At 42.4% G+C, this 9,782-nt stretch overlaps 1 pseudogene; it reads right to left on the minus strand.

Annotated features, from left to right (window-relative positions):
• Positions 1–6,835: 6,835 nt before the first annotated feature.
• Positions 6,836–8,052, minus strand: LOC107298704 (annotated as a pseudogene).
• Between the last annotated feature and the right edge of the window lie 1,730 nt (positions 8,053–9,782).

Genomic DNA, 9,782 nt, shown 5'->3' on the forward strand with positions numbered 1-9,782 from the left:
GAAAACATCTCAGAAGTAATTGACATCCTGAGCCATGGAGAACAATACACTGTGTGCGTCTGCGAAAGTGTGTGTTTAATGGATAATATAGTCGCCTGTCAAAGCAAATTTTGCCGTTTATAGTACCAGGCAGTCTCATTGTTTAAAGGATTTCATGCCTCTCCATAACAAAAAAAGGGTACAAAAAATGGCTATCCAAAAATAGTTTTTGTTGGGCAGCATCAGGATTTAGTGACTGTGCTCTAGATAAGGGCTTTTCAACCTTTTCACCCATTGTACCACTTTTAGGATATGGCAACATCTGAGTATCACCAGTTGCCTAGCAAGGTGTCAAAAAAAGGAAAAAAGTGATGAAGTACTAGTCCTCGACTTACAACAGTTCGCTTAGTGACTGTTCGAAATTACAATGGCACTGAAAAAAGTGCCCCCCAAGACACAGCCAAGCAAAACACCTGCCTACCCACCCGGCGGCGCTCTTCCTCCTGTCTGAGGTTTTCATTGTTGTGAGCATTTCTGTTGAGGATTGGCAGCGGGGGTGGGGTGGGGGGGGCGTTTGGTTTTTATTCCCCCCATCTGCTGGGTGGTTGCAGCAGGTTTTGGTCACTTCACATGACCCTGGGACACTGTGACCGTCATAAATATGAATCAGTTGCCAAGCCTCTGAATGTAAATCACAAGACCCTGGAGATGCTGCAACATTCCAGCTGATCGGCGCTTCTTCAGGGCTCAGCAGAAGCACCAGGATCAGCGCAGAGCTCCAGCTGGAGCCTGGTGCTGATCCTGGTGCTTCCGCTGAGCCCTGACAGCCCTGCAGCTCCAGCCATCTCTGGCTCAGGCTTGTGCGGTGCTGCCACCGGTTCAGCTCATTCCCCTCCCCCGCTACCACTTTTCTAGGATTGTCACGTACCACCTGCCAGCTGCCAATGTACCACAGGTGGTACCCATACCACTGGTTGAAAAGCCCTGCTCTAGATGTATGCATGAGCCATGGTGGCACACTGCTTAGAATGCAGTATTGCAGGCTAATTCTGCCTACTGCCAGCAGTTTGCTCCTGACCGGCTCAAAGTGGACTCAGCTTTCCATCCTATCCGAGGTCAGCAAAAGGAGGAACCAGATTGTTGGGAGCAATATGTTGACTCTGGAAATCACTTAGAGAAGGCTATAAAGATTACAAGACTAAGCGCTATTGCTATTCCTACCCCTACCTTCAGAGGCATAGAGGATGACTTTGCCTCTGAACATGCCAGCCACACTGCCCAACAGATACTGGCCTTGAAAGCCGACATCAGTAAATGATTTGCTTTCATGAGGATTACTGAATTAGTTCCATGCAGTGCAGGTAGTCCTCGACGTACGACCACAATTGAGCCCAACATTTATGCTGCTAAGTGAGACAGTTGTTAAGGGAGCGTTGCCCCATTTTACGACCTTTCTTGTCACAGTTGTTGAATGAATCACTGAAGTTGTTAAGTTAATAACATGGTTGTTAAGTGAATCTGGTTTCTCCATTGACCTTTCTCGTCAGAAGGTCGCAAAAGGTGATCACGTGACCCCGGGACACTGCAAGTTTAAATATGAAGCAATTGCCCAGCTTCCGAGTTTTGATCATGCAACCATGGGGATGCTGCAATGATCATAAGTATGAAAAATGGTCATTAGTCAGTTTTTTCCAGTGCTATTGTAATTTAGCTGTCAACACTGCTAACTTCATTGACAACAAATGGAGATGTAGCCATCTTTTACCCTTTTCTTTTAGAGTTAGATGATGCTGGGAGGGGGATGTGAATGAGAGTCCAGCTAGACATAATAACACTAGACCTAGTGTGAGAAGCAAGGTTATTGTAACCAGAGCTGATAAGGACTTGGTGGGCTGGAGAACTGGAGAGGGAGCCCGTGCTTCAAGCTAATTGGGAAATGTGATTTATGACTGTTAATTGAAGGAGGGAATTGTTCTTTGATATTATGTGCTCGGGGGAGGGGAATTCAGTTTTTGGCTTCGATTAAGTTAGTGCCGATGTTATGCTTCTCGAATAAAGATTCTTTAGGGTAAACAATGCCTCAAAGTTCTTTGAAGAGTTTCATCTGTCGGAAGCACGACATTAGCATGGTTACTAAATGAATGGTTTTAAGTTAACTACCTGTAGGAAAGACTGATTTAAGTTGATTCTAAGTCTGAAATGGTAAAGGGTTTCCTGCCTGAGCAGGGGGTTGGAATAGATGACCTCCAAGGTACCCTTCCAACTTTATTATTATTATTATAAGTGTTTGCACAAACACAGTTGTGTTCCCTTTGCAGTAACTCAGTTACGATTTGTCAGAATATTCTTCAGTCTAGCTCAGGGGTCCCCAACTCCTGGTCCGTGGACTGGCACAGGGCCGCGGCATGCCAGAAACCGGTCCGCACAAACAAGCAAAGCCCTATCTGTGGGATGCAGGCAGTACATGAAATCACGCCCCCTCCGGTCTGCAGAAAAACCTCTCTCCATGGAACCGGTCCCTGGTGCTCAAAAGGTTGGGGATCTCTGGTCTAGCTTATAACCAGTGTTTCTTGATCTTGGCAACTTTTAAGTTGTTTTCACTTCAATTCCCAGCATCCCCCAGGCAGCCTATAGCCTCATTTCTTGCTGATTCTCTGTTCAAATACTAACCAGTTATTATGGTATTACACAATTCTCAGGAGGACAGCAGTAATGACATCTAGAAAAAGAGAAAACTCACAGGATGTATTTCCAATATTTGTACACAAATTAAAGTCGCGCTGAAAAAAATCTCCTATATTTTTTAAACCAGTGTTTCTCAGCCTTAGCAACTTTAAGATGTTTGGACTTCCCCATGTAGACTGGGAAATTCTGGGAACCGAAGTCCAACGCATTTTAAACTTTCCAAGTTTGAAAAACACACTGGTTTAAAGCATTCTCCCTCCATTTGTTGGAAGTTGCTTTGGAGGGTTATTTTTTATGAAAAATTCATGAAAACTTCAGGAATTTGGGATTTTTTTTTATTTCATAGAAGTAATCACTCATTCTTCTCGTTGTACTTCCAATTGGGCCTATATCGGATTTCTTACTCTAATGTTAGTCCCTTAAAGACTGACCCAGATTCACCCAGAAAATGTTCGTGCTTGTGTTAAGCCATCACTTTAATCATGGTTCCAGATTAGCTTTCACAAGATAAGGACTCCTGCAGCGTATGTCTTCTAAAATGCTTTCCAACCACTTTCCTTGCTGAATAGATTAGATTCCCCCATCCACTAATGGTTTCCTACATGAGGCAGAACGCAGTTGGGAATCATCTGGAATCCTGTTTTCCATCTCTATTCTGGTAGGGTAGCAACTGATTCTGCTGCTGGTTAGTGCAGGAAAGGGTTAAAACTGGAGCAACCAGCCTTTGCGACCATCCAGGCACAGGGTTATTTTCCAGTGGCTCTGGAAAATGCTTCATCCTTTCATGTAGATATTGGTCATGCCAATTCTTGCCTTTTCCTGTCTGCTGTCTCTGTGGAGTCCTTGGTGCTGCCTGAGCTGTATGGTTTCTTTGCAGATGTTTCATTACCCAGCTAAGTAACATCACCAGTGCTAGTGAGTGTGGGGTTTGCTCCCTATTTATACACAGTAGCTTGCCTGCCAGTGTTGGTGGTGGTGTGGTTTTCTTCCTGGTAGTTTCCTGATTAAGGTACTTCATCATTCAATCATTTCATCATCATCATCATCAAGACAAGAAACAATGGGTGGAAACTAATCAAGGAGAGAAGTAACCTAGAACTAAGAAGAAACTTCCTAACAGAGAGAACAATTAACCAGTGGAACAGCTTACCTTCAGAAGTTGTAGGTGCTTCATCACTGGAGGCTTTTAAGAAGAGACTGGACAGCTACTTGTCTGAAATGATATAGGGTCTCCTGATTGAGCAGGGGGTTAGACTAGAAGATCCCTTCGAGTTCTAGTCTGATTGATTGATTTGTCTGGTGTTAATCCCTGCTTATCTGGTATTGGCTACTGAAGAGGGTATGTTCTGGTCATTTTGTTCCCTTAACATTTTTATTGTCTCTTTGGAATGGTTGAAATGAGGTTTATCTCTATGTGTCTGTTGATGACTGATTGGCAGCTTCTTTCTTTTTGTAGGCCTTTGATCCAGTTTCCTAGTAAACTGATTTTGATTTTTTGTGGGGTATATATCTTTTAGTTATTGTTGACTTCTGGCAACTGCTTGGACAAGTCTCTGTAGTTTTCTTGACAAGATTTCAGAAATGATTTCCCCTTGACTCCTTCCCAGAACTGACAGGGAGTAACTGCCAAATATTTCCACCTGGGTTTTGATGTTTGCTGCTCTTTAAGTATCAAGCAACATATTTTTTGCAGAGGTTGAATGGTATGTTTTATCTGTAACCTGGATGCAGGAATTGACTGCAATATGCTAGTTGGAAACAAATCTGGAAATCACCTACATACATTTCTCATCATTACCAGAAGTGGCAATAAGGAGGTTTCAATATATCTTTCCATATCTTATTATTGTTCTCTCCATATATGTGTGTTTCTATGTATATGTGCACAAGGAAGCATGGGCGGTCTGCATATCCTTCAATCTAGGCTATGTGTGCAAGAGAGTGGGGTGCAGAATAACTAGAAGTAGTGCTTATGGAAACTCAAAATGAGAGAGAGAGAGAGAGAGAGAGAGAGAGAGAGAGAGAGAGAGAGAGAGAGAGAGAGAGAGAGAGAGAGAGAGAGAGATGAATTCATTCATTCTCTGTATGTGATCCCTTGCCTCTCAGATGCAAAGGACCACATATTTAGTTCCAGTTAAGATGATTTATTGCTCATGCCTATACATAACAATATAGTCAATTAACAGTCAGCTCTAAGTTGACCCTAGATAAGAGTTAAAGGAATTCAAGAAGTTGGACTTAGACCATTTGTGGGAATGTAATGATTTTAGGCTGATTCCTCTTTTGACTCCGCCCCCAGGCTCTGCCTGCTCTTCTCCTATATTGATCTTTTGTGAATGGATTAGTCAAAAATCTCAAGATGCTATCTACAGTATGAGGTGCAATTGAAGACCCACCCCTTTTTATCTGCATGGTGGGGACAGGACTTCAATTACATAATCATGACTGCCATCTTGATTGAGGATCCCCTTCCTGCCCACCTTAGTTACCCAAATTTAGGGAAAATTGCCTATATCTACTACTATAATGGTTTTTCAGAAAAACCAGCAACAAATTAGTGAACTACTGTAGATGGTTTTTAAGCAGGGTAAAGCCTAAGTCTAACTGTTTTTCCCTAACATTTCTCTGACTATTGCCACACAGTTCTAGACAGCTTAAATTAAAATTAAAAATTAAAATTAAATTAAATTAAAAATTAATTTAATTTAAATTAAAATTAAAACCTGTTGTGAAAGGGATTTATTTATTACATTTATTTGCTGCCCATCTTGCCACAAGGGATGCACATTTAAATATGTATCCCTGTACATTTAGATAGTATTTGGAAATATCTTTTTTTTTAAAAGAAATAACGCACTAGCAAATGAAACAGAATGAAACTGTTCATCCATCTTAGACAGAGGAGAGGAACTTCGATATGCTGATGGTCACTTACTTTCCACTCTTGAGAAAAACTGGGAAGATGTCAACCTTGCCTTGTTTATAGTCAGTGATTAAAAAAGTCAGATCACAACCTTCTTTGAAAGGTTCATTTCCATACGGTGCTCTAAATGCCATCACTTTAAATTAATGCTCATAAATAAGCAATAAAGGTTAATCGGCAAGTTTCGAATGGATTGACATGGCCCATCTATTGGTATTTAACTACTTCCGAAGCATTGAGTTTCCTGGCTTGGCCTGAGATCTTAAAACTCTCCTGGCCTCTGTGGATGGCGAATAACTGAGATAGATATAAAAATAAAAGGGAAACCAGAAGCTAGGAAAATAGACCCACAATTTTGTTGTCACTGAACCTCTAGAGGGGTATTTCTCATCTTCAGCAACTGCAAACTGTGTGGATTTCAACTTCCAGAATTCAACGTTGTAGCACAGTGTTTATCAACCTTGGCAACTAAGAGGTGTGGACTTCAACTCTCAGAAGTCCCCAAACAGCATGCTGAGGTCAACACCTCCTAAAGCAGGGGTGTCAAACTCGCAATATCACGTGATGTGTCACGACATATCATGACTTTTTCCCCATTGCCAGCAATGGGGTAGGCGCAGTTTCGCCATGACGCATTTGGCCCATGGGCCGGCAGTTTGACACCCCTGTCCTAAAGATGCCAACACTGACAAACAGTGCTTTAAACCATGTTATCTAAGAGTTTCTCATTAAGTTGCAACCATACTGTAGCAATTTCCTACATTGGTATGAAAAATGAGGAGTCCCGTTCTGCTGATAATTATAGACTGGCACCAATGTAGATGATATTTACTATATTAGAATGGCATTTACAGTCCTAATGAACCCAGAGCAGTCATGCTCAGCAGTACATTGGAGTCAAGGGGAATACACCACTTAATCAAAATTAGAAATAGGGAAAGAGCAAGAAGGCTGTAATAAGGGACAGATAAAGTGAGGAAAACATCGTGTCCATGAGTTGAACAAGGATGCTAAATGATCCTCAACATAGGCCCCCAATTGAGCTCAACATTTATGTTGCTGAGCAAGACAGTTGTTAACTGAGTTGCGCCCCATTTTATGACCTTTTCTGCCACAGTTGTTAAGTGAAGCGGTGCAGTTGTTAAGTGACTCATATAGTTCTTTTTTTTAAATACAAAATACAGCAGATGTATGTTTATTAGATAATTAGAAAAAGAGTTCAGAAAATAACGAAGCCAAATCGAAATGAAAAGGGCTAAAATTGGTGTATTGCAAGATCGTTATTGGCACTTTTTGGGCAATTTTTACATTTCTGGTTTGATAAAACATAATTTAAACTGCTTAAAAATAGTTTCTCTCTGTCGAAGAGATACTCATTCCTTCCCAAACATGGAGTAGCTTTCATTTTTTAATGCTGTCGTCAGCTCTGGAACAACCTTGAACAGGTCAGCTACTATGCCATAATCTGCAACTTGGAATATGGGCGCTTCAGGGTCTTTGTTGATAGCGACTATGGTCTTGCTGTCTTTCATTCCAGCTAGATGCTGAATGGCTCCAGATATTCCTACAGCGATATATAATTCCGGTGCTACAATTTTGCCCGTCTGTCCAACTTGCATGTCGTTGGGGACAAAGCCGGCATCAACCGCTGCTCGAGAAGCACCGACTGCAGCATGCAACTGATCCGCCAGGTCGTACAACAGCTTGAAGTTTTTGCCACTCTTCAAGCCTCGCCCGCCTGATACAACCACCTTTGCACTAGCAAGTTCTGGCTGGTCACTTTTGGTCAACTTCTGCTCAATCCATTCCGACTGGCCGACAGGTGCAGGGGCTGATATTTTTTCGACAGTGGCGCTGCCTCTGCTCATTGGGGCAGCCTCAAAGGAAGTCCCCCGGATAGAAATCACCTTGATCTTCTCCTCGCACTTCACAGTGCACAGGGCGTTGCCTGCATAAATAGTCCTCACAAAAGTATCGGCTGACTTGATTTCAATGACGTCTGAGATAGGAGCAACATCCAACTTAGCTGCCACTCTGGGAAGGAGATTCTTCCCAAAGGCAGATGCTCCGGCACAGATGTGCGTGTAACTGAACTGTTTCTGAGTTTCCAAAATCAGCGGTGTCAGCTCCTCAGCCAGAAGTCCTTTATATGCATCGTGTTGGGCAAAAGGCACCTTGGAAACTCTAGGTATTTTGCTCAGCTCTTGTGCCACCTTTTCACAACTGGTCCCCGCTACTAAACAGGACACTTCATCCCCGAGTCGTTTTGCCGCAGTAATGGTGTTCAAAGTAATTGGTGTCAGGGCCTCGTTGGCGTGTTCAGCAATTACTAGCATACTCTGAAACCGGTGAAGTAACAAAACCGCTCTCCGCCCCAGGCGCTGCACCCTGAGGAAGTCCCGGAGCGTGGTCATGGCAGCGACCCTCGACAGCGAGCCTTCTTCCTCCTCTTCCTCGGCCTCCATCTCAGGCCGACTCATATAGTTCTTATGTGAATCTGGCTTCGTCCATTGACTTTGCTTGTCGGAAATTAACTGGGAAGATCACAAATGACCCTGGCACAGTGAAATTGTCATAAATACATACCAGTTGCCAAGTGTCCAAATATTGATCATGTGACAATGGGGATGCTACAACAATTGTAGGTGGGAAAACTGGTCATAAGTCACTTTTTTTAGCGCCATTGTAGCTTTGAACAGTTAATCAGAATAGAGCTGAAAGGGACCTTGCAGATCTTCTAGTCCAACCCCCAGCTCAAGAAGGAGACCGTATACCATTTCAGACAAATGACTGTCCAGTCTTTTCTTAAAAACTTCTAGTTTTGGAGTACCCATAACTTCTGAAGGCAAGCTGATCCATGCTTAATTGTTCTCACTGTTAGGAAATTTCTTTTTAGTTCTACGCTGCTTCTCTCCTTGATTAGTTTCCATCCATTGTTTCTTGTCTTGCCTTCTGGTGCTTTGGAAAATAAATTGACCCCCTCCTCTTTGTGGCAACCTCTCAAATATTGGAATACTGCTACCATCTCACCCCTGTTTCTTCTTTTCTTTAGACTAGCCAAACCCAAGTCCTGCAGCCGTTCTTCGTATGTTTTAGTCTCTAGGCCTTTAATCATCTTAGTTGCTCTTTGCATTTTTTCCAAAGTCTCAATATTTTTTTTGTAATGTGATGACCAAAACTGGATGCAGTATTCCAGGTGTCGCTTTACTAAGGCTTTATAAAACAATATTAAAGCGGTACTAATACTTCGTGTGATTTTGATTCTATGCCTCTGTTTATACAACCAAGGATTGTATTAGCTTTTTTGGCTGCTGCCGCATACTGCTGGCTCATTTTTAAGTAAACATCCACTAGGACTCCAAAGTCCCCCTCATAGTTACTGTTTTTGAACTAGGTTTTGCTTAATCTGTAGTATTTTTGGTTTTTTTCTGCCCAGGTGTAAAACCTTGCTTTTCTTCATGTTGTTGGATAGTGCCCATTGTTCAAGTCTGTCAAGATCTTTTTAGATCCTGAGCTTGTCTTCCGGGGTGTTGGCTATTCCTGCCAGCTTTGTGTCATCTGCAAATTTGATGAGTTTCCCTACTTCCTCATCTAAGTCATTTATGAAGATATTGAAGAGTACTAGGTCTAAGACAGGACCTTATGGTATCCCAATGCTTACTTCCCTCCATGTGGATGTAGTACCAGTAAGGATGATTTCTTCTTCCCCACATTCCTCTGAAGCCACAGACACCTCTCCCTCAACCTCCTTCGGCTCCAGTTCCAGCTCAATTTCCTCAGCAGATTCAGGCTTCGATGGAGGCATGACAGAACCCTTCAACACAGCTGAAGGAAGAAAAACCACTTCCCCCAAACCTTACAATATTTTTGTTTCTTTGTTTGTTTATTAAACTTCTTGCTGAGGTAACTCTAGGTGGCTTGCAGTTATTTGTAATATTAATATTAATATTCTCATGATTGTGTATTCTGGTACTCTATTTACATAGGTAATCCTTCACCTATGACCATCATTTAGCGATTGTTCCAAGTTCTGACTTATCTAAATAGGGGGAGTTATGACCCAGTTCTGAAGTTCTGGTGGCTCCTCCCCCTGTGGTCATGTGACCGAGCATTCCACAACATGGCTGCATTTATAACCATTTGCAGTGTCCTGCGGTCACTTCCAGTTTTTGGCAAAACCACACCATAGCAAACA

The sequence above is a fragment of the Protobothrops mucrosquamatus genome, unplaced genomic scaffold (genome assembly GCF_001527695.2).
Source record: "Protobothrops mucrosquamatus isolate PMUCROS unplaced genomic scaffold, P.Mucros_1.0 scaffold4209, whole genome shotgun sequence".
NCBI classification, from domain to species: Eukaryota; Metazoa; Chordata; class Lepidosauria; order Squamata; family Viperidae; genus Protobothrops; species Protobothrops mucrosquamatus.